The sequence below is a fragment of the Bubalus kerabau genome, chromosome 1, assembly GCF_029407905.1.
Source record: "Bubalus kerabau isolate K-KA32 ecotype Philippines breed swamp buffalo chromosome 1, PCC_UOA_SB_1v2, whole genome shotgun sequence".
In the NCBI taxonomy this organism is placed as follows: Eukaryota; Metazoa; Chordata; class Mammalia; order Artiodactyla; family Bovidae; genus Bubalus; species Bubalus kerabau.
Window position 1 is genome coordinate 128,707,757 of NC_073624.1, and position 22,150 is coordinate 128,729,906.

Consider the following 22,150-nt stretch of genomic DNA (forward strand, 5'->3'; position numbering starts at 1 on the left):
CCGAGTACTGGAGTTTCAGCTTCAACATCAGTCCTTTCAGTGAACACTCAGGGCTGATCGCCTTCAAAATGGACTGGTTGGATTTCCTTGCAGTCCAAGGGACTCTCAAGAGTCTTCTCCAACATCACAGTTCAAAAGTATCAATTCTTCGGTGCTCAGCTTTCCTTATAGTCCAACTCTCACATCCATACATGACCACTGGAAAAACCATAGCCTTGACTAGATGGACCTTTATTGGCAAAGTAACGTCTCTGCTTTTGAATATGCTGTCTAGGTTGGTCATAACTTTGCTTCCAAGGAGTAAGCGTCTTTTTAATGTCATGGCTGCAGTCACCATCTGCAGTGATTTTGGAGCCCAGAAAATAAAGTCAGCTACTGTTCACTCTCAGTCTAATTATTACAAGGACTACCTACTTGTCTTGCGTAACGAATCAGGCACTGACTTAGATATTCAGGATGCATGAAGTGATGTCCCCAATGAAAGCTCCACTTTCCAGCAACTTGCACGCCTCGCCTGCCCCCACACCACCCAGCACACTGTAAGTGATCCATCTCATTTCTGGAATCCTCAATTAGGACAAGCCAGGTCTAGCTCCTGCTGCCTTTGGCAATTTTCCCAAAGGTCTTAAAGCAACAACCCTCAAAAGTGTAAACTATGGCCCTGCTGGCATCCTACAGGCTCGTCCAAGAGATCTGTAAGGTCAAATACTTTCATGATAACCCTAAGACACTATTTGCCTGTTGGGCTGCATCCACGGTACAGAAGTAACCATATGTGAAACTGCCAGCACTTAGCACAAGGCAGTGGCCCAAACGGTACCGGTCACTGTGCTGCACAGCTGCAGCTAGAATGATCAGGCAAAGGGAGAGTCTCCTTGATAAAGAAGGAAAATAATTTTATCAAAGCTCAGTCCTGGAGTGCAAGCTTTTCAACATTCTGTGCATGAAAGGGCAGCACACAGCAAACGCTACATGCCACAGGCAGCAGGGGTTTCCAGGAAAAACACCTGAGAGACCGTGCGGAGGGGCAAATGAGCCACTTTTTCATGAAGCATCCGCTTTTACTTGAAGGCATGATATACAAACCGGGGTGATTCACACATGGCTCTTTGGAAGACATTTTATAGAAAAGAAACTAAACCAGGGGGACTTCCGTGGCGGTCCCATGGTTACGACTCCTTGCTGCCAATGCAGGGGGCACAGGTTTGATCTCTGGTCTGGGAACTAAGATCCCACATTCCGTGTGTACAATCAAAAGGTAAAAAAACACGGAGCTGGAGGAAGCACAAGCTGGAATCAAGATTGCCGGGAGAAATATAAATAACTTCAGATATGCAGATGACACCACCCTTATGGCAGAGTGAAGAGGAACTAAAAAGCCTGTTGATGAAAGTGAAAGAGGAGAGTGAAAAAGTTGGCTTAAAGCTCAACATTCAGAAAACTAAGATCATGGCATCCGGTCCCATCACTTCATGGCAAATAGATGGGAAAACAGTGGAAACAGTGGCTGACTTTATCTTTCTGGGCTCCAAAATCACTGCAGATGGTGACTGCAGCCATGAAATTAAAAGACGCTTACTCCTTGGAAGCAAAGTTATGACCAACCTAGACAGCATATTAAAAAACAGAGACATTACTTTGCCAACAAAGGTCCGTCTAGTCAAGGCTATGGTTTTTCCAGTGGTCATGTATGGATGTGAGAGTTGGACTATAAAGAAAGCTGAGTGCAGAAGAATTGATGCTTTTGAACTGTGGTGTTGGAGAAGACTCTTGTGAGTCCCTTGGGCTGCAAGGAGATCCAACCAGTCCATCCTAAAGGAGATCAGCCCTGGGTGTTCATTGGAAGGACTGATGTTGAAGCTGAAACTCCAATCCTTTGGCCACCTCATGCGAAGAGCTGACTCATTGGAAAAGACCCTGATGCTGGGAAAGATTGAGGGCAGGAGAAGAAGGGGACGACAGAAAATGAGATGGTTGGATGGCATCACCAACTCGATGGACATGGGTTTGGGTGGACTCCGGGAGTTGGTGATGGACAGGGAGGCCTGGCATGCTGCAGTTCATGGGGTCATAAAGAGTCAGACACAACTGAGAAACTGAACTGAACTGAACTGACAACTTCCCTATATATATTTTCTCACTGGTGAGATAACTTTTGCAAAATGATATTTTTGCAAATTTATGAAAAATTATATATATCAACATTTGGGAGATATTCCAAATGACCAACGCATGATATTCACAATCATATATGGAATAGGGTTTTAAAAGTTCATAGATCAGGTTTCAAAATTTATATCTCAATCAACCTTTAAGAAAGTATCACTCGTTTAGCACAGCATTAAAGAATTCACATTTATCTAAAAAGGTATTAAAACACTCCCCCTGTGCATCTACATTATTGTGTGGGGCTGGATTTTCTTCATACATGAAAACCAAAACAATCATTATATCAGAATGAATGTAGGTATAAGATGAGATAATGCAGCTATCTTCCATTAAGCCAGATATTAGCAATGTTTGCAAAAAATTATAAAGCACTCTTCTCAACCAGGTTTCTTTCGTTTCAGAAAATGGTTACTTCTCATAATACGCGTATTTACGTTAACAAGCAGTTGGTTTGTTATTTTTTAAATTTAATAATGATCTTTTAAAATTTTTCTTGGATTTTATTTCTAACAGAATAAATATCAAAAGATATTTGTTACATATATAAAAGTGCCTTAAAGCTCTCAATAATTTTTAAGAGTATAAAAAGATTCTAAGACTAAAACATTTTAAAAAGAACTTTTAGGACTTCCCTGGCAGTATAGTGGATAAGAATCCGCCTGCCAATGCTAGGGACACGGGTTCTATCCCTGGTCCAGAAAGATTCCTCATGTCTCGAAGCAACTAGGCCTGTCTGTCACAACTACTGAGCCCACCCTCTAGAGCCCAAGAGCCACCTCTACTGAAGCCCACGCGGCCAGGGCCTGAGTTCTGCAGTAAGAGAAGCCCCGGCATTGAGAAGTCCGCGCACTGCAGTGAAGAGGAGCCCCAGTGGCTGCAACTAGAGAAAGCCTGCACGTAGCAAAGAAGACCCAGAGCAACCAAAAATAAATACTTCTTTAAATTTTCTTAAAAAAAAGTAACGTTTATAATGGCAACTCACACAAGAAAACAAATTTGAGAAAAAGATTTACTTGCTTTCTTTAAAACAAGTAAACTAACATTTCTTAATCAGAGAACAATGCAAAAACGGCAGTTTCACTTTACTCATTTAGCCAAATATGCACTTATTGAGGCTTCTCTTTCAGTTCAGTTCAGTTCAGTCACTCAGTCGTGTCCGACTCTTTGCGACCCCATGAATCGCAGCACTCCAGGCCTCCCTGTCCATCACCATCTCCCAGAGTTCACTCAGACTCACGTCCATCGAGTCGGTGAAGCCATCCAGCCATCTCATCCTCTGTCGTCCCCTTCTCCTCATGCCCCCAATCCCTCCCAGCATCAGAGTCTTTTTCAATGAGTCAACTCTTCGCATGAGGTGGCCAAAGTACTGGAGTTTCAGCTTTAGCATCATTCCTTCCAAAGAAATCCCAGGGCTGATCTCCTTCAGAATGGACTGGTTGGATCTCCTTGCAGTCCAAGCTTCTCTTTAGGGACAGACAAATGGTTAAAGTATTTAAACATTTCGGTCTCCAGTAACCTCCTACAAATTTCCCAAATGACTCGTCTTGTCTGACAATACAGTACACTGAATGTAAATTCACCCAATTAGCTCACTGACACTTGTACATTCTCCTAAATTCACCAGCATTCACTGCACTGTCTTTTGCCACCACTGGCTAAGAGACTTCTTGATGAATTATTGATTTTCTGCCAATTAATTACCATAGTAAGATTCAGTTAGTCTAATCTCTGTAAAAAAAAATTTTTTTCCAGTCCCATGGTCCTTGTATCCTTTAGCGTCTGTTGAAGAATCAAAATAAATGGAAACCTAAGGATGAGATAGATACTGACTCCTAAAAATACCGTTGATATAACTAACAAATAACTCAGTTATCAGACACTTAATTGGGCAAAGAACCTATTTTCCATTGGATTTCAGACTTGGCTATTTTTCACTTAGGTCTTTTCTCAGTTCTCTGACAATTCAACAACATCACTATGGGATCTTAGAATGAATCCATTGTACTAAACTCAGCCCAAGACTACAAGCATGTTCCTATATTTTCACTGGTAAAAGTGGAATGCTTTAAGTCCATGAAGATTAACAAAGAACATTCATTATCTTAGGAAAGCATGGCTTCCCTGGTGGCTCAATGGTAAAGAATCCTCCTGCCAGTGTAGGAGATTCGGGTTCGATCCCTAGTGGGGGGATCAGGAAGATACTCTGGAGAAGGAAATGGCAACCCACTCCGGTATTCTTGCCTAGGGAATCCCACGGACAGAGGAGTCTAATGGGCTCCAGACCATGGGGTCACAAAGAGTCGGACACGACTGAGCGACTGAACACACACACACACACGCACACACACAGGAAAGCATTCTTGAAATAATACTTGCACAGCTAAGTGGACACTCTTGCAGCAGCTCAAGACTCACTACTTTAGGATTGAGAACCTCAAGCAATACAGTAAGGTCATTACTGCACAGGCAGAGGCTTCCTCTTCCTCTGCAGGTCTCTAAAGCCCATGTAAAAACATCTGCAATCCAGGGATGCCAGCCCCGTGCATGCCTGGGACATCACCTCTCCATCCCCTCACGCCAAGGAAATAAGGTCCCCGACACCTTATGGGACCACACAGTGCAACACGATGCTGTCCTCATGGCCTGACACTCGCTCACCCCCATCTCGGGGTTCCATCAGGCCTGCTACTCACAGCCCCAACAATTTATCTCAAGAATGCCCATTGTGGCTCTTCTCGGGTTCTCTAATATGTGGCTGTCACTAGTTTGAGCAGTGAGATCCCATAAGGCTCGATTTACTTTTGTGCCCAAGAGGAGGGTGGAGAGTGTAAACGATTTAAGCCACAGTTCAAAACCTAAAGAAAGAGAAAGAAGAAGGAAAAGAAATACAACTCAGCGAAAGCATCAGTATCAACGAAACTGCTGGAGGAAGAGGGACATTTTGAGTTCATACACATTCCTTTCTAGAAAGAGGAAGGTATAGAGAAAAAACACAATGGATTTGATGTCAGATGCTAATTCAGAGCCCAGCCCTACCAACTTCCTGAAAAGGAGCCTGGCTCTCCGAAGCTGGCAGGGTTGGGCCCAGGTCACAGAAGTTGTCACACACAAGGTCATGGCTGCCTTCCCTCCTACACGTGCACCATCACAAAAGAGGAAAATCTCTCTTCCAACTAACAGCATACCAAAGTCACAGTATCAAACAGCAAATTCATTACCAGGCACTAGAGGAAGCAGAGTAGAGAGAGAAGTAACCCCTGAAAGAGAGAACTGAAATGCATCATTTAAACCACAACAATACAAACAGGAACAGCTGTGCTGTTGTGTCCTCAATATAGTTCACAAACAAGAGGTACTAACCCTTGAACAAGCCGAAAGTCTACTTAAAGGCAAAGCCGGTGAGTCAGAACATGGTACTTAAAGGACTGGGGTTGTTTTCAGAGCTGGTGGCAGAGTGGTCTCCATCTCTCCTAGACGTGCTGGCCCCTCCGGTGTCCTGTGTGAAGGTTTCAGCCCAAATGGGAAGGATGAGAAAACAGCCAAGGGTATTTGAATGGAAAGACTTAGTAAAACAAAAATGAGTAACTCTGCCTATTACAAAAATATTACACACGTGATTCTCTGCTTCCCTGACCAAACTGGAAAATAATTCAACTGTTTACATTTCAGGGAGGTGGTTTAAAAAAGAAAAAAGAAGAGCTGAAATTTTCCATGCTGGTCAGCATGGGGCTGGAATCAGTCCTAAGCAAGGGGACAAGTTGGCCCTGCGCTGCCTGTCACCTCTTTCTCTACTGCAGGCCTGCCGGGCACAGGGGACCGGGGGACGGGTGGGGGCCAGGGGCTCCCACTGGCCCAGACAGGACAGCAGGGCGGGCGTGCAGGGACCTGCCACGAAGGCGCTCCCAGCGCACAAGGCTGTGGCTGCCTCCAGCTGGGTCTCCAGACAGACACCAGCTTAACCTTTAACCTGGCCCTGCCTGGCTGTCTGGCACCTCTGCCTTTTGGCCTTAAGCCGTCTCAGTGCAGTTTATCCACTGGCGTGGCTCTCTCTCAGCCTTCAAGTCTCCCCAGTGAGGCCACAACAGGACTGAGTCTAAGAAAGTCAAAAAGGGATGGTCCCTGATAGACATGAGATGAGCAAATGCTTCAGGATCCTTGCACCAAGACTCCAAGCTGACCAGGAAGTCAGTGACGGAGGTGATTTCTATTTAAACAACTGATGGGCCTGGGCTACAAATCTAAATGATCCTTACTCCAGAGGATCCAAAGTCACATGAGAATTTCATTTACTAGAATATATTAAGTGAGACTCTTCTTTGAGAAAATAAACACAGTTGAAATGGTAACAGCTGAGGTCTCCAAGCCCCGCCTTCCATGGGTGCTTCTGGAAGAGGGACATCCTCCTAATTCAGTGGACTAATCAGTGCTGGAAAGTGGCCACCAGAATCAGGGGGAAAAGATGACGTGATTATCTATTTCCACTAACTTACTGCAAATAAACCAGCAGAGAAAGAGAAGGAAAAGAAGTAAAATTATCAATTCTTAGACACAGACGTGCACACACACTCTTCGAGGCTGTCTGATAGCAAGAGAATATTTAGCACAGACATTTGCAGACACTTACTGTCTGAATTAAAATGGGAAGCTGCAGAGATGGAAGTCGGTGAATAATTAGCAGTGAAGACAATCTGACTCTGCTCTCTGCCAGATACAATTACTTTCGCTCCATCTCGGGGAGGTAAACGCGTCTCAACGGGTAAAGCTGAATGGGACCACCTGCCACTTGTTTTCCAAAACAACTGTGGGCCACCTAAAATGCTCACATCTAAAAAATAAGTCATATTCTATTATAAATCAAGACTGCTGATCTTAAATCAAAATAGCCTTTGGTTTATATGTGAAAGTAAAACAAAAGCTGGTTCAGCAAGCTGTCTCGGCACTTCTGGCCCTATGGCATCAGAAGACTAAGAAAAACTTTCTGAATCATCAAAGAAAGGAATGTTTATTGTTGACCGAAAGCTTGGTCAATTGGTAAGTCTTCTAGAATTTAGGGAAAAAGTGTTATTTTTCAGAACCTTTCCAACTATTCCTTAAAGAACCTTAGGAAACTAGCAACAACTAATTTCTGATATAAAATAAAAATGAGCACTAATATTTCAAACTTGAGTTTATCCTTTCCATATGTTCTGAGAAAAAGAAGGGAAAAAAAAAAAACTGAAATGAAAATGCCTCTCTCCTTAAATCATGTATTTCAGACTTCTCTGTTGTTTTACAACTAGAAAAACAGAAGAGAAGACAAAGACAGTAACAAATAAAATAAGTTTCTTGTAATTTTTTTAAGATTTTTTTTAATGTGGACCATTTTTAAATTGAACTTGTTATAATATTGTCTCTGTTTTATGTTTTGGATTTTTGGCTGTGAGGCATGTGGATCTTAGCTCCCTGACCAGGGATCGAACCTATATCTCTGCTTCAGAAGGCAAAGTCTTAACCACTGGACCACGAGGAAAGACCCAATTCCTTTTAATTCTATTATTAATTTAAAATTCTATTAATGTCAAGAGACTTTCAGTTTCTTGAAGACTTCAGACTTTCAGGATAGTGGCCCAATCCTAGGCCTGAACTTACACAGGTAAATCTAAATTGACTTCAGAAAATCAGACACCAGTTCCAAAATGACTCTGAAGACGTGTCTTCTCTGGGGCTACTTAGATGATCACATTTCATCTCACACACTCATAACAAATACAAAAGCAACTTGTTTAAGAAAAACAAGGTGATAGCTTTCTAAAAAGTTTAAAATCAAACATTCCACTCTCTCATTAAGATGTCTGTAAAATGCCACGCTGAATTATCTGGTCAAACTCCCGTATGACAGTCAAGAAATGCACGTTTGCTTAATGGCAGCACTGACGATGGCTGAGTACACCGGGCCCTTGCTGTGGCCTGAGCCAGGCTATGCGTTCAGCCTGTGGCTAAAACGTCAGCCCTCCTTTTGAGATATTCTGGGCATCAGCAGGACGTTAACTAGGGGTGTTCTTTTCAAGGTCTGACCCACAGACTACATTATAGTTTTTAAAAAAGTAGCTCTGTAAACTAAGGAATTCTGAAATAACTCTTAGGAAAGATTTACTGTCTCTAGGGTGCTTTTCATAAAATGATTTCTTATGGTTTCACTAAACTGATCAGAGAGCAACGTTCCACACTGTCTATAAAATGTTTCTAGGCATCTTGAAAGTTAGCAGAGTGGCAAGAATTTTCCAACAAGTTGTCAAAATAAAAGGAAAAGATAGAAATTCTCAGCCAAACAGAGAACAACATAAAGATATCTCATTAAAGAAAAAAAAAAAAAGACTCCTCCCTGTGAAATAAGCAATATTCACAGAGCTAGAAGGATGAGCTTTAGAAAACCTGACTTAAAGCAAGCAAATATCTGTACCACCTGACCCAAGGGGTGTCTTCTCTCTGTGGATACTTCAAGGGCAGAGACCCTGCCTAGGCAGGCACATTGAGCTCATGGGAATGGTCAGTGCCAGCGTACACAGGCAAACTCAGGCCCCTCTGTCAACCCTGCTCAGCTGCTGCCCTGACTGACCCTCTGCCCAAGGGTGGGACCTCTGCCCTCTGGCCCCAGCCTCCCATCAAGCACCGGCCTGGTTCCAGTCCTGTTATTTCTCAATACCCCACTCCCCTCTGGTTTTCCAACCCCTCACTCCATCGCCCCCTCCCACGACCTCCCCGTACCTACACAAAAAGAGTATAAAACATGAACCAAAGGAGACGGAAAAGAAATCATAGCCAGAGCCCAAAGCGGCAAAGTCCGTGAAGTGGGCCACAGGGGTAAAGTGAATGAATAAAACTGAGTAGCTGGTCTCAGAAGAGAATGAAAACACATGAAGCTGAGTGCAGGAGCTGGTGTCCAAGATCACAGATCGGGGGAAACACTGGCCAGCACTCGGAGGACCAGGGCAGGGATTCCCACGGCAACCCCATGCTGAGCTCCGGGGCCACACACCCCAACAGCTCTGTCTGGAGACGGTGCAGTATAACTAACTGCTGCTCCCCCAGATTCCATCCTCAGTCTCCTCCAGGACGAACCACCTTGGACCAGTGCTGAAGGGAGTGGAGTTCAAATCCCCGTTTCCCAGCTTTGCTCTAACAAGTCACCCCTCATACCATGGGGTGCAGGTTCAAGGAAGTCCCCTGCCCAGAATGCCCAAATCCATGGATGCTCAAGGCCCTCACAGACAGTGCCCCAAACCCACTGAGCCCCACAGCACAGAGCCATGGACATCAAGCCCACTGTATCAACAACCCCAGTTACTCCCAGGCTGACGACCCTAAATGCCCTAAGCCACCTCAATTTAATAAGCGCCCTCTTTTTTTTTTTTAACCACGTTGCACAGCATGTGGGATCTTAGTTCCCAGACCATGGATTGAACCTGTGCCCCCTGCCAAACAGATTGCTCTGTTAAGCTGCTGCTGCTGCTAAGTCGCTTCAGTCATGTCCAACTCTGTGCGACCCCATAGACAGTAGCCCACTACGCTCCTCTGTCCCTGGGATTCTCCAGGCAAGAACACTGAAGCGGGTTGCCATTTCCTTCTTCAATGCATGAAAGTGAAAAGTGAAAGTGAAGTCGCTCAGTCATGTCCAACTCTTAGCGACCCCATGGACTGCAAGCCCACCAGGCTCCCCCATCCCTGGGATTCTCCAGGCAAGAATACTGTAGTGGGTTGCCATTTCCTTCTCCAATGCATGAAAGTGAAAAGTGAAAGTGAAGTCACTCAGTCGTGCCCGACCCTCAGCAACCCCATGGACTGCAGCCGACCAGGCTCCTCCATCCATGGGATTTTCCAGGCAAGAGTACTGGAGTGGGCTCTGTTAAGCACGGATCCTTAACCGCTGGGCCACCAGGGCAGTCCCAAATAAGCTCTCTCTCAGAGCTAGTCAGAATGCCTCCTGAAATTACCTAATAGCATTTAACTTTTAGAAAACCTTCAAGTCTGAAAACCAGGAAGAGAGGCAATGAGCCAGGATGCCCAGAACAAGACAGCCCAGAGCTCCCGCAGGCAGTCCTGGTGCGGTGCGGCCCTTGGGGCCAGAACAGGGTTCATCCCATTTAATCAAAGTCTCTGGGGCGGGGCCTGGGCACCGCACTCATGCTTCCAGTGTGGGGCCAAGTGTGATCCCACGAAAGAAACATGAGCAAAGCCCAGTTCCGACCTGAAAGCAACAGGTTCCTGCTGGGCGCTCACACTGTCCATCACTGCGTCACCTCACTGACCACTTTTCACTTCGTATAAATCCACCCTGCTGGTGGAAATCACTGCTTGACCGGCTAGGGAGGGGTCAGGCTGGATCTCAGGGTCCTTCCCTTTCATTCATACAAAGACTACTACCCCGCCTGCATTTAATTTCCAGAGAGCACAAAGCCTTGGGGCAGCGAAAGACTTCCTCTGATCAACTGGCTAAGAACATTAAACCATCAAAGAGAAAAATGCCCAAGTCTGGGTCCCTAAGCATAATTGAAGAAGTAGTGAAAAGTTTCAACCAGCAACAACTACCCCCACCCCCACCTCCCTACCCCCACCCCCACCTCCCTACCCCCACCCCCACCTGCCTACCCCCACCCCCACCTCCCTACCCCCCACCCCCTACTGCTCCAGCCCCACCCCCACCGCGTGGAGGAGCAGGGACCAAGGACAGGCAGAGGTCAGGAGCACACCCCTCTTTGTGCTCACTGTCACTGCTGCCACAGGGCGGATCCTGGCTCTTTTCAGCTGTCACCTTCCTCATAAAGGAGAGAGGGCGGGTGGCCTGGACACTCTCCCTGCAAGCTAACTAATCTCATTCTCTCCAACTCAAACTGGGCTTGAGGTTTCCAGAGTAATCTATTGTGCTCCCACCACAATAGGGGTTGTCAGAATCCTGACATTCATATACACAGTCTAAAATAAGTTTTCCATGAGGGGCTGGGGGCTGGGGAGGGACTGTGTTCGTATATATTTCCATCCGTTGGACTAGGGTTTGTGTAGCAATGACCTTTTCCCCCCTCAAATAACACGCTCTCAAAATAAAAGAGGAACATCTGACTTTCAGAGACATTTGAAATTTGAGTTGTATTCTTTTTAAAAATTCAAAGGAAAAATCCTAGTTTCATTATGAATGGATCCACAAATACCAGCAACCTCAGCACTGACTCAGTCAGTGTTAATGTGCACGCTGCCTTCCGGGGGCTGGCACATCCGACTATCTGCAAGTTTCACTGCTGCCTTTACAACCGCTCTGATTCCCTAATGATGCCCTCAGAGGGCCACCTTTATGAAGAAAAGTTATTTATAACACCAGGTCTTAAGCTGGGGGTGGGGGTGAGGGAGGTGCCTGTACACAGAAGCAGCCGAAGAAAGGCCAGAAAGGTCTTCCTTAACACCAACCAGATTCCAGCCAGTCAAGGGGCGAGTCTGGAAGCAGATCTACTCATGCTCCATTCAGACAACCCCAGAACACAGCGCAATGTTCTGAGTTCACCTCTCTCTGTCTTACTCACCTGCCTTCCCTAATGACAGAGCACCAAACATGAAGAGCATTCTGGGAACAGTCTTCCTACATTCTCACGGCCCCAGGAAAACTGCCCCACGTGTTTACTACGTGAAATGAACTCTATATTTCCACAGCCACTGCTGCCTGGTTTGCTAACAGTAACTCAAACTCAGCACTGGACCTAAGCAGACTACAGCTGGGTCCCAAATTGCAAACCAGGAAGGACCCTAACATAATTCTTTGGTCACTGAACTTATTCATGCTAACATGAAACATTTAAAATTGGTCCCAGAAAAATAAACTGTTAAAGCATTGCTTGTTGGTCTTCCTTGGTGGTTGAATGGTTAAGAATATGAGAGCAAATGCAGGGGACATGGGTTCGATCCCTGGTCTGGGAAGATCTCAGATGCTGAGGAGCAACTAAGCTGGTGTGCCTAGAGCTCCCGCCCTACAACAAGAGAAGCCTCTCCAGCCAGAGAAAGCCTGCACACAGCAATGAAGACCCAGCACAGCCAGAAACAAATAAATAAAAAACATTGCTTGTTTCCTCTTTTTGGGGTCAACTAAAAGTAGCTATGTTCATATGGAGAAAGGGAATGCTGCTTTACTATTTGACTTCAACAAACACCTATGAAACATAGTTTATCTGTTTGGAAAAACACGATATTAAAGAGCTTCTCTGGTGGCTCAGATGGTAAAAATCTGCCTGCAATGCAGGAGACCTGGGTTCGATCCCTGGGTCAGGAAGATCCCCTGGAGGAGGGCAGGGCAACCCACTCCAGTATTCTTGCCTGGAGAATCCCATGGACAGAGGAGCCTGGAGGGCTACAGTCCATGGGGTTTTAAAGAGTAGGACACAACTCTGAGACTAACATTTTCTTTCAAGATATTAAAACATATTAAAACAATCGATAGAGGGAAGGAGAGTTTGGAAGGAGCCCACTGTTAGTGAGGAGGGCGTCTTCCATATGGGTCTGGAATTCTTCCCCTTCTGAGATGGAGCAGCTGATTAGATGGAGCAGCAGCTCCCCCAGACCCAGGACCCCAGGTGGGCCCCATGCTCTGCGGGGACATGGCCTAACCCTGAGACTCTCTCAGCAGAACCGCTCGCTTTTCACCCCAAGCTGAGCCCTCCAACTTAACCTCCACCAGGGACAAATGAGTATTCCTATACTATTACTTTGTGTATAGCTCCCAATTCCATCAAAGCCTGGGCAGGAGAAGAGGGCACCACTTACTGTGTCTGTCAGAGACCCCGACATTTGTGAATGTGTGACAGCATCAAGTCCAGTTTCCTAAAAGGACACTGCGATCTAACATTCTTGAGTCTTGGAACACAGCGAAAATTAGCATGTGGTATCTATAAACACGCACACCCCTCCATCAGGATAGCTGAATTTGCATCACAGTTGGTTTATTTGCAAGTTGGCTGTTAAAATATATTAGAAAAGGTTACAATTTTAAAGACATACTTACATCCTCATCCATTCCACAAACCTGACTGTTAGGTCTAAGAACTGTGCTGACAACCAGGCCAGTGAGGAGGTCACCTGGTCTCTGCAGGTGCTGCTGCCCACCTGGGAAGAGAGGCAAGCCCCAGGCAGGCACAGTGAGCTGCAGTTATGTGCCAGGTGAGGAAGACGAGAATGCGTGGTGAGGGCAGGATGGAAGGGGATCAGGAAAGTGTGCTCGGCACTGGTCTCACTGGAGAACTGAAGGATGAGCAGAGATGACCAAGCAAGCATAGAGTGAAAAGTCAGGGAAGTGGCCACCCCCAGGGAGAAGTGCTGCAGGACAAACAGTCTGGGTGAGAAGGTGCAAGTACGGATGATGGATTCAGCAGAAGCCAGGTGACAACAGCCTCTGTGTTGGCCTGGAGGGGTCTGGACGTCAAGATTTGATCTGGGAGTCAAAAGAATTCAGGATACCGATACAGCCATCCAGGCAAGAGAGATAACCTCTTGGCTTTGTAGCAGCAGTGAAGACTTTAGAAATTTTAGAGGAGAACCCCAAATTGAATTCCCTCTAGACAGGCTACATCTGGGGTATCTGAAAGAAAACTTTTGTAAGGCAAATAAACACCTCATTTCACAAAACTGTTCTCTGCAATAAGATCTTCACATCTCTATTTTCTTGGGGTTTTTGTTTGTTTGTTTTTTATGGACCACTTTAAAAGTTTTTTATTGAATGTGTCACTATATGTTTCTGTTTTATGTTTGGGTTTTCTGAAGACACATGGGATGTGGGATGTTTTTTGGAGACATGTAGGATCTTACTCCCCAGCCAGGGACTGAACCCGCATCCTCTGCATAGGAAGGTCAAATCTTAACCACTGGAAGGACAAGGAAGTCCCCTCCATTTTCTTAAAGCCAGACCCATAGCTTCTGCACTGCAGCTGGTCCTAAAATTGACCAGGCTTTCTGATCACTGCCCCTTCATCCTCAGCCTGGCCCTGAACTCCCAACTGTCCTTTCCTGGTTCTCAAAGGGTAAGAGACCTGCTGCTCTTTTGTGTCACTGTCCCTTTAAAAGAAAACTTGCGCCCAACTGAAAGACATCTGTTGTTCTTTGGTTCATCCAGAAGGCATCAGTAGAGACCGGTGAGCCAGACTCAGAGATGAACCAACACAATCAAGCCTCAGAAGCATCTCAACCCTGAAACTGTCCCTGACCTCTTGGGACAAAGGTGGTCAGTGTGATGCATTCGGTAAAACAAGTTTATTCTCTGGCTAGAAGCCGGTCCCTAAGTTACGTGACATGCCCACCCCAAATAAAAGACTTCTCAGCCTTGGGATTTTTAGCCTGCTCAGTTCAGTTCAGTTCAATCGCTCACTCTTTGCAACCCCATGAATCACAGCACGCCAGGCCTCTCTGCCTATCACCAACTCCCGGAATTCACTCAAACTCATGTGCATTGAGTCGGTGGTGCCATCCAGCCATCTCATCCTCTGTCGTCCCCTTCTCCTCCTGCCCCCAATCCCTCCCAGCATCAGGGTCTTTTCAACGAGTCAACTCTTCGCATGAGGTGGCCAAAGTATTGGAGTTTCAGCCTCAGCATCAGTCCTTCCAATGAACACCCAGGACTGGGCTCCTTTAGGATGGACTGGTTGAATTTCCTTGCAGTCCAAGGGACTCTCAAGAGTCTTCTCCAGCACGACAGTTCAAAAGCACCAATTCTTCAGCGCTCAGCTTTCTTCAGAGTCCAACTCTCACACCCATACATGACCACTGGAAAAACCATAGCCTTGACTAGGCGGACCTTTGTTGGCAAAGTAATATCTCTGCTTTTTAATACACTCATTTAAATTTAATTCAACAATTGCTGATTGGGCAATTTCCTGGATGACCTGAAGTCTATCAGATCCTATAACGTCACTTCCCTGAACAAACAAGAGGTACAAGCTGTCCGCTGGGCGAACAGCACAAGGTCACAGGCTTTAATACCTGGACTGCAACAGAATGCGGGTGGGGTAGGGGTTCCGGACCTGGATTACAGATACCTTCTTTTTTAAAATACCCAGGGAGCTGCGATTGGTCGCCTGGAACACAGCAGGCTGCAAAGGTACCTATTCTGCCAAAGCCAGTAAGAGCTCCACGTTCCATGGTGGACCTCATCCAATGGCTGTTTCCTGACACCTTGTATCTCCCACGAACTGCACCACTTGGCAGGAGGATTCAGGGCAACAGAATTGCAGACAGTTTTTCAGCAAAACTCTGCCAAGAAGAATTCCAGCCAAGGGCAAATTTTACCTGTTGCCGGAAGCTGCATCACCTTCTGTACACTGAATGAATGTGTGTGTGCTCAGCTGTGTCCATCTCTTTTTGACCCCTTGGACTGTAGCCCACCAGGCTCCTCTGTCCATGGGATGCTCCAGGCAAGAATACTGTAGTGGGTTGCCACTTCCTCCTTCAGGGGATATTCCAATCCAGGGATCGAACCTGAGTCTCCTGCATTGCAGGCAGATTCTTTACCCACTGAGCCACCAGGGAAGCCCTTCTGTACGTTATCAGATCACAACATGCTAACAGGTCTGGGGGGACCCACAATCCATGGTGTGCGCCCCTGGGTGCCCACCCTGAGTGGCTCGCTCGCAAGAAGTAGCCTTGATGGCTTTTTGTTTGGTAAGGGAGGCTGCACTGATCCCTTTGGGCTCTAAGATAAACCCCCTCTTGGACTCCCAGCAGATCCAGGTAAAACAGCTTTCTTTGTGCCAGGCCTAAGTGTCCCACGAAAATGAATGTCACCACATGCAGCAGGGCTGGAGGGAGGCCACAGCACAAGCTCAGCAGGCTCTGCAGAAATGCACCCCCAAAAATCCTCCCCAAACCACGTAGTAATCCCATCTTTACATTGGCACCTCCTGTCTGAGGTAAGAAGCACCTTCCTGAAAGTATGTTAGATGTATCGGATGAAAAATTTAACAACAAAATGCACTAGGCATTAGAAAGCAAACGCTTGGGCTTTGCTTGCATCTGTGCAAGGCTCTTGCCAGAACCATGGCAATAATCCAGGCCAGAGTTTATCGCCTCTCCTGGCCTACACTGGCTCTGAAAGCAAGACAATAATCCCTCATCAGCCTTGCCAGGGATGCTGAGAACTTTAAGCTCAGCTCTGGAAGGAACTATAAGCAGGAAAGCGACTTTGAGTTTTCAGTGTTGGTGATGGTTATCCCCCACCTCAAAAAAAGCCAACACCTCTTTGCCTATCTGTGAGGTGCTGTATTAATCAGAATTAGAAGGCACAATCTGAAAACACAAAGCATACAATTAACTTCACCCTCCCTAATAAGGTAGGGCCAAAATCAACACACCCTTTTATTTTCAATCAGGCATTTCTAACGTATTCTGGTTACTTCATGCTTGTAAGGGCAAGACCGCCTCATCCTGGCACATGCCCGACCCCCGGTGAGGTGGAAGCTGTGGGTGGGAAGGGGTGAGGGGGTGAGTTGCTAGGATGACGGCATCAAACTCTCACTGCCTGAAACTGACTTTTTCTTTTTCTCTATCGCCTGGGGGTGTGTGTTTATATAATTTCCTAAAAGAGATGACAATCTATGTTAACAAGAGAGACTGCTGGCCGACACAGCAAGGTCTGAGCTGGCCAGGCAGCAAGCAGAGGCTGGTCCTGGGCTCCTGCTGGTGCCAGAACAGGAGGCCCAGGGTCACATCAGGAAGGAACAGAAGCCTCAGGACACGCCACAGACCTGCAGCCAGCCGGAGGGAACACGATCATCCTCCCAGGCCTCTCAGGCTGGTTATGTAATGTTCCACAGAATCGTGCAGGCCTCTATAAAAACAGTTGTTTTCAACGACAAAAATACTTCCATTCCTCCCTGAGCATAAGGCAAGGAACCTGCTTCCTGTGGCTGGCGGTGGCCGAGACAAACCCACAAGGAGTGAGAGGGCTTCAGCTGCGGTCCCCAGCAGCACCTCCAAGGAAAACAGCAGAGCCCAGGGCAGGCCAAAGCCAGGGAAAATGGGATTCGGCCACATCTGAACACCAGGCTGCCCTGCCAAGGCCAGGCATGATGGAGACCAGCCTGCCCCGTGGCTGCGGTATTCCAAGCAAGGTGCAAAGCTCCAAGGGCCCCAAAGACTCTCAGGAGTCCATGAGCAAAGTTCAAGGAGTAGCTTGAAGGGTGATTTCAAATCCTGAAACATGATGCTGTGAAAGTGCTGCACTCAAAATACCAGCAAATATGGAAAACTCAGCAGTGGCCACAGGACTGGAAAATGTCAGTTTTCATTCCAATCCCAAAGAAAGGCAATGCCAAAGAATGCTCAAATTACCACACAATTGCACTCATCTCACATACTAGTAAAGCAATGCTTAAAATTCTCCATGCCAGGCTTCAGCAATACGTGAACCGTGAACTTCCAGATGTTCAAGCTGGTTTTAGAAAAGGCAGAGCAACCAGAGATCAAATTGCCAACATCCGATGGATCATCGAAAAAGCAAGAGAGTTCCAGGAAAACATCTATTTCTGCTTTATTGACATTTCCAAAGCCTTTGACTGTGTGAACCACAATAAACTGGAAAATTCTGAAAGAGATGGGAATACCAGACCACCTGACCTGCCTCTTGAGAAATCTGTATACAGGTCAGGAAGCAACAGTAAGAACTGAACATGAGACAACAGACTGGTTCCAAATAGGAAAAGGAGTACATCAAGGCTGTATATTGTCACCCTGCTTATTTAACTTATATGCAGAGTACATCATGAGAAACACTGGGCTGGAGGAAGCACAAGCTGGAATCAAGATTGCCGGGAGAAATATCAACAACTTCAGATATGCAGATGACACCACCCTTATGGCAGAAAGTGAAGAAGAACTAAAGAGCCTCTTGATGAAAGTGAAAGAAGAGAGTGAAAAAGTTGGCTTAAAGCTCAACATTCAGAAAACTAAGATCATGACATCCGGTCCCATCACTTCATGGCAAATAGATGGGGAAACAGTGGAAACAGTGGCTGACTTTATTTTCCTGGGCTCCAAAATCACTGCAGATGGTGACTGCAGCCATGAAATTAAAAGACGCTTACTCCTTGGAAGGAAACTTATGACCAACCTAGATAGCATATTCAAAAGCAGAGACATTACTTTGCCAACAAAGGCCCGTCTAGTCAAGGCTATGGTTTTTCCAGTGGTCATGTATGGATGTGAGAGTTGTACTGTGAAGAAAGCTGAGCACTGAAGAATTGATGCTTTTGAACTGTGGTGTTGGAGAAGACTCTTGAGAGTCCCTTGGACTGCAAGGAGACCTAACCAGTCCATCCTAAAAGAGATCAGTCCTGGGTGTTCATTGGAAGGACTGATGCTGAAGCTGAAACTCCAATACTTTGGCCACCTGATGTGAAGAGTTGACTCATTGGAAAAGACCCTGATGCTGGGAAAGATTGAGGGCAGGAGGAGACGGGGATGACAGAGGATGAGATGGTTGGATGGCATCATCGACTCAACGGACATGGGTTTGGGTGGACTCCAGGAGTTGGTGATGGACAGGGAGGCCTGGCATGCTGTGGTTCATGGGGTCGCAAAGAGTCGGACACGACTGAGAGACTGAACTGAACTAAACTGAAGGCTGATTTAAGGAATCAATTTCCAGATCTCCACCTGCCAATGAAAGGACATGCCTATCTTCCCAACAGCTCCCCTCTCACTGAAATCTTACCCTGATGCATTGTTCCAAAGTTCGGAAACCTCTGAGACACCAAACAAAGGGGGTAATCAAAATAATGATTATCAGGGAGTCTCCTTATTGATTAACCACGACTGCTTAAACTCAGAAAGGTTTCCAATTTTATGCCTAAGCATTTTTCTGTTAGGAGCAAAACTTGGCCCATTTGGAGATGTTCTGGATTCAGAGAAAATAAATGAGAAGAGTAGGTTAACGATACAAATTCTCTTGAAAATACCTGGAATTTTTTCCCCAAATGCCAAACTGTTCAAGCCAAGCTAGAGATACAGCACAGATAACAAACATACTTGAACTATATGCAAGTGGTGGTTAATCACCTCTATACTACTACTACTACTAAGTCTCTTCAGTCGTGTCCGACTCTGTGCGACCCCATAGACGGCAGCCCACCATGGTGGCTCCCCCGTCCCTGGGAGTCTCCAGGCAAGAACACTGGAGTGGGTTGCCATTTCCTTCTCCAATGCATGAAAGTGAAAAGTGGAAGTGAAGTTGCTCAGTCGTGTCAGACTCTTAGGGACCCCATGGACTGCAGCCCACCAGGCTCCTCTGCCCATGGGATTTTCCAGGTGAGAGTACTGGAGTGGGGTGCCACTGCCTTCTCCAATCACCTATATAAGGTGGTTAAAATCAAAATGCAAAAATTCTTTCAAGTCATACTGCCAAAGATGTATCCCAACTAAGTCAACTCTCTTATTATTTTCATCTTATTTGATATTTAATGTTTTCTACTTATTGTTCACAAAAATAAATCATTTGAACTTTTTTTTTTTTAATTTTATTTTATTTTTAAACTTAACATAACTGTATTAGATTTGCCAAATATCAAAATGAATCCGCCACAGGATGAACTTTTGATTTTTAAAAAAAGGTCAGAAATCAACTTAAAATGTAAGTTGACATTACCTTATATAAAATGTAAGACACATATGCACTCCCAAGGGAAGGAGTGCATAGTTTATAAAAGATTATTTCAGAAGGTACATGGATAAAAACATTGGAAGATGGTGCCCTAGAGACACCCCCCAAATGAGGGGGTCAGGGCAGCAAACACAGGTTGCATGGCAGTGGGGAAATGTCACTTCCAGAGAAAGATGATGAGCCTGTAAGTCTGAAGGAGATGAAGGGGGCTATTGCAAGCAGAGAGGGATGAGGCAAGGGAGAGAAGCAGGGGTCTCTGAGCTTGGAGGGCAGGTCAGGGCAAAGCGGGGGAGTGAGCAGTGAAGGACTCATGTGCTGTGCTGAGGGGCCAGACCACATGTCAGTATCCAACAGACATTTTCAGGCAGGAGTGTGTCATACCTGACTTCCTGTTTCTACAAAGCAAGCACCGGGCGACCATAAGAAGGATGAGATGAAGAAGGAGAGAACTCACAACAGAGAGGTCAGTTGTTGGACAGTGATGTCCAAGAGAACCATCCACCAGCTGGGCAGTGACGTCCAACACAGCTGGGAGTGTCCTGCTGTGCTCTCCAGTATGGCAGCCACCAGCCACATGCGGCTCCCCAACACGTGACATACAGCTCGTGAGGCTGGGGAGCTGAATTTCCATTTTCAATTTTAACTAATTTCAGTGTAAAAGGGGACATGTGACTACTGAGTACCATACCGACACAGAGGCTAAGGAGCTATTTCTAAGAAGGAAAATTCATCCAGAAGTAAGGCAGGAGCAGTGGAAGTGAAAGAGATTCAAGAATTATTTCTGAAGCAGAAGATGATGGTGACCGACTAGACTGACTGGCGTGAGGCCTAAGCTAGAGTGGACAGCAAGGTTGGTCTAACCAGAAGACTAGGCTGGTGCTGATAGCATCATACTGGGAAGAAGAGAGTATACAAGGGATTTATGGGGAAGATAAAAGCTCCAGAATGGGCTCATCTACTTTGAAATGTATCAAGATTATCCAGGGAAGATGGCAAGAAGGTAGCAAGAAAAAGGTCAGACAGGTAACTCTGTAGAGGTCTCTATCACAGAGACAGTAAGACAGGCTACCAGGAGGGTAGGGTCACCCAGAGGGAGAAGACCAAAGGACTCCCAACACTTCAAAGGTACCGAGGGCAGGAGAGCGCATGGATGGCAGAGGGAAAATGACCAGACGCACCCAGAGGAGCAAGGGAAGAAAGGGGTCCCAAGGAAGCTGCGGGGAGGGAGATGAAGGTGTTCCAACACGTGGGTGTGTCCATTGGGGTCAAGCAGCGGAAGCACAAGGACAGGCCTGAGGGTAAGCTGGGGACTGCTCGTGAGGCCAGGAGATGCAAAGTGTGGCGGAGGACAGACGCTGGATGGGAAGGACCAGAGGGATGGGAGCGCTCGTGCAGGCCAGGAGCGCGGCCGGTCACACGGGAGGTCACAGTGACATTCAGATGCACCCGGGGCCCTCAGGCCCACCCTAACACCAGCCACAAGACTACTTCACCACTCTTATCAGCGTAACTTCCTTTTCTAGGTCCTAACAGAAGCATTCAGAAAGGTAGGTAGCTACCTGTTTCCAAGGAAGTAAAAGGGTATCTGGCAAAAGACACCTTTGAAATCCAAGAAGTTAAGTGACCAGGAAGTTAAACAGGAATGAACATGAAACTCCATCCACAAAATGTCTCTGGTCATCCTATACCTGTCAGCTACATACTCTCTCTTTACATCTGAGAAATGGTACTCCTCAAGCAAATTGATTTGACTCCATACAGGGCTTAATTCCAGCCAGCAGAACACAGCGCACAATGCTTCCTCAGCCAAGTTCGGGATTCTTCAAAGGATTCCAGAAGGCTGTTCAGCTTGAGGGAGCCTCCCCTGCAAGATTCCAGCCAAGTTTCTTCCAATCAACTTTGTTTCCAACCCTCCAATCACTCGTGTGTGCTAAGTCATTCAGCTGTGTCCGACTCTTTGAGACCCTATGGACTGTAGCCCACCAGGCTCCTCCGTCCATGGGATTCTCCAGGCAAGAATACTGGGGTGCGTTGCCATGCCCTCCTCCAGGGGCTTCCCGACCTAGGGATCGAACCCAATCACTCATGAAAGGAATAGCAATCCTTGAAGAGATCCTTGATTTTTTGGGTTTTGGCTTAAGCTGGAAGGCAGTAGTATGTTTCCTCACCAGAACATCCTCTCCTGTGCTTTTAGCATGCCCACACATGAGGCAGCTGCCTCAGCTCACACTAGGTGCTCAGTAATGCCAATGAGGAACAGTGACTTGAAGTCACTGGGCACCCACCATGTGCCAGGCAAAGCACTTGCACAAGCATCCTCAGCGA

The 22,150-nt window shown here is 46.3% G+C and overlaps 1 protein-coding gene across 5 annotated transcripts in view; it reads right to left on the bottom strand.

The window, feature by feature from the left end:
• The window catches only part of SIPA1L2 (signal induced proliferation associated 1 like 2), a 249,552-nt gene that overhangs the window by 199,372 nt on the left and 28,030 nt on the right, over positions 1-22,150 (bottom strand). The window contains exon 1 of one of the 5 annotated variants that reach the window (XM_055588294.1): positions 5,530-5,772. The exons of the other annotated variants lie outside the window; for them this stretch is intronic. The gene's annotated coding sequence lies outside the window, so the exon portion shown is untranslated. Of the gene's footprint in view, positions 1-5,529; positions 5,773-22,150 lie in introns of those variants that run through there. 5 annotated transcript variants of the gene reach the window in all.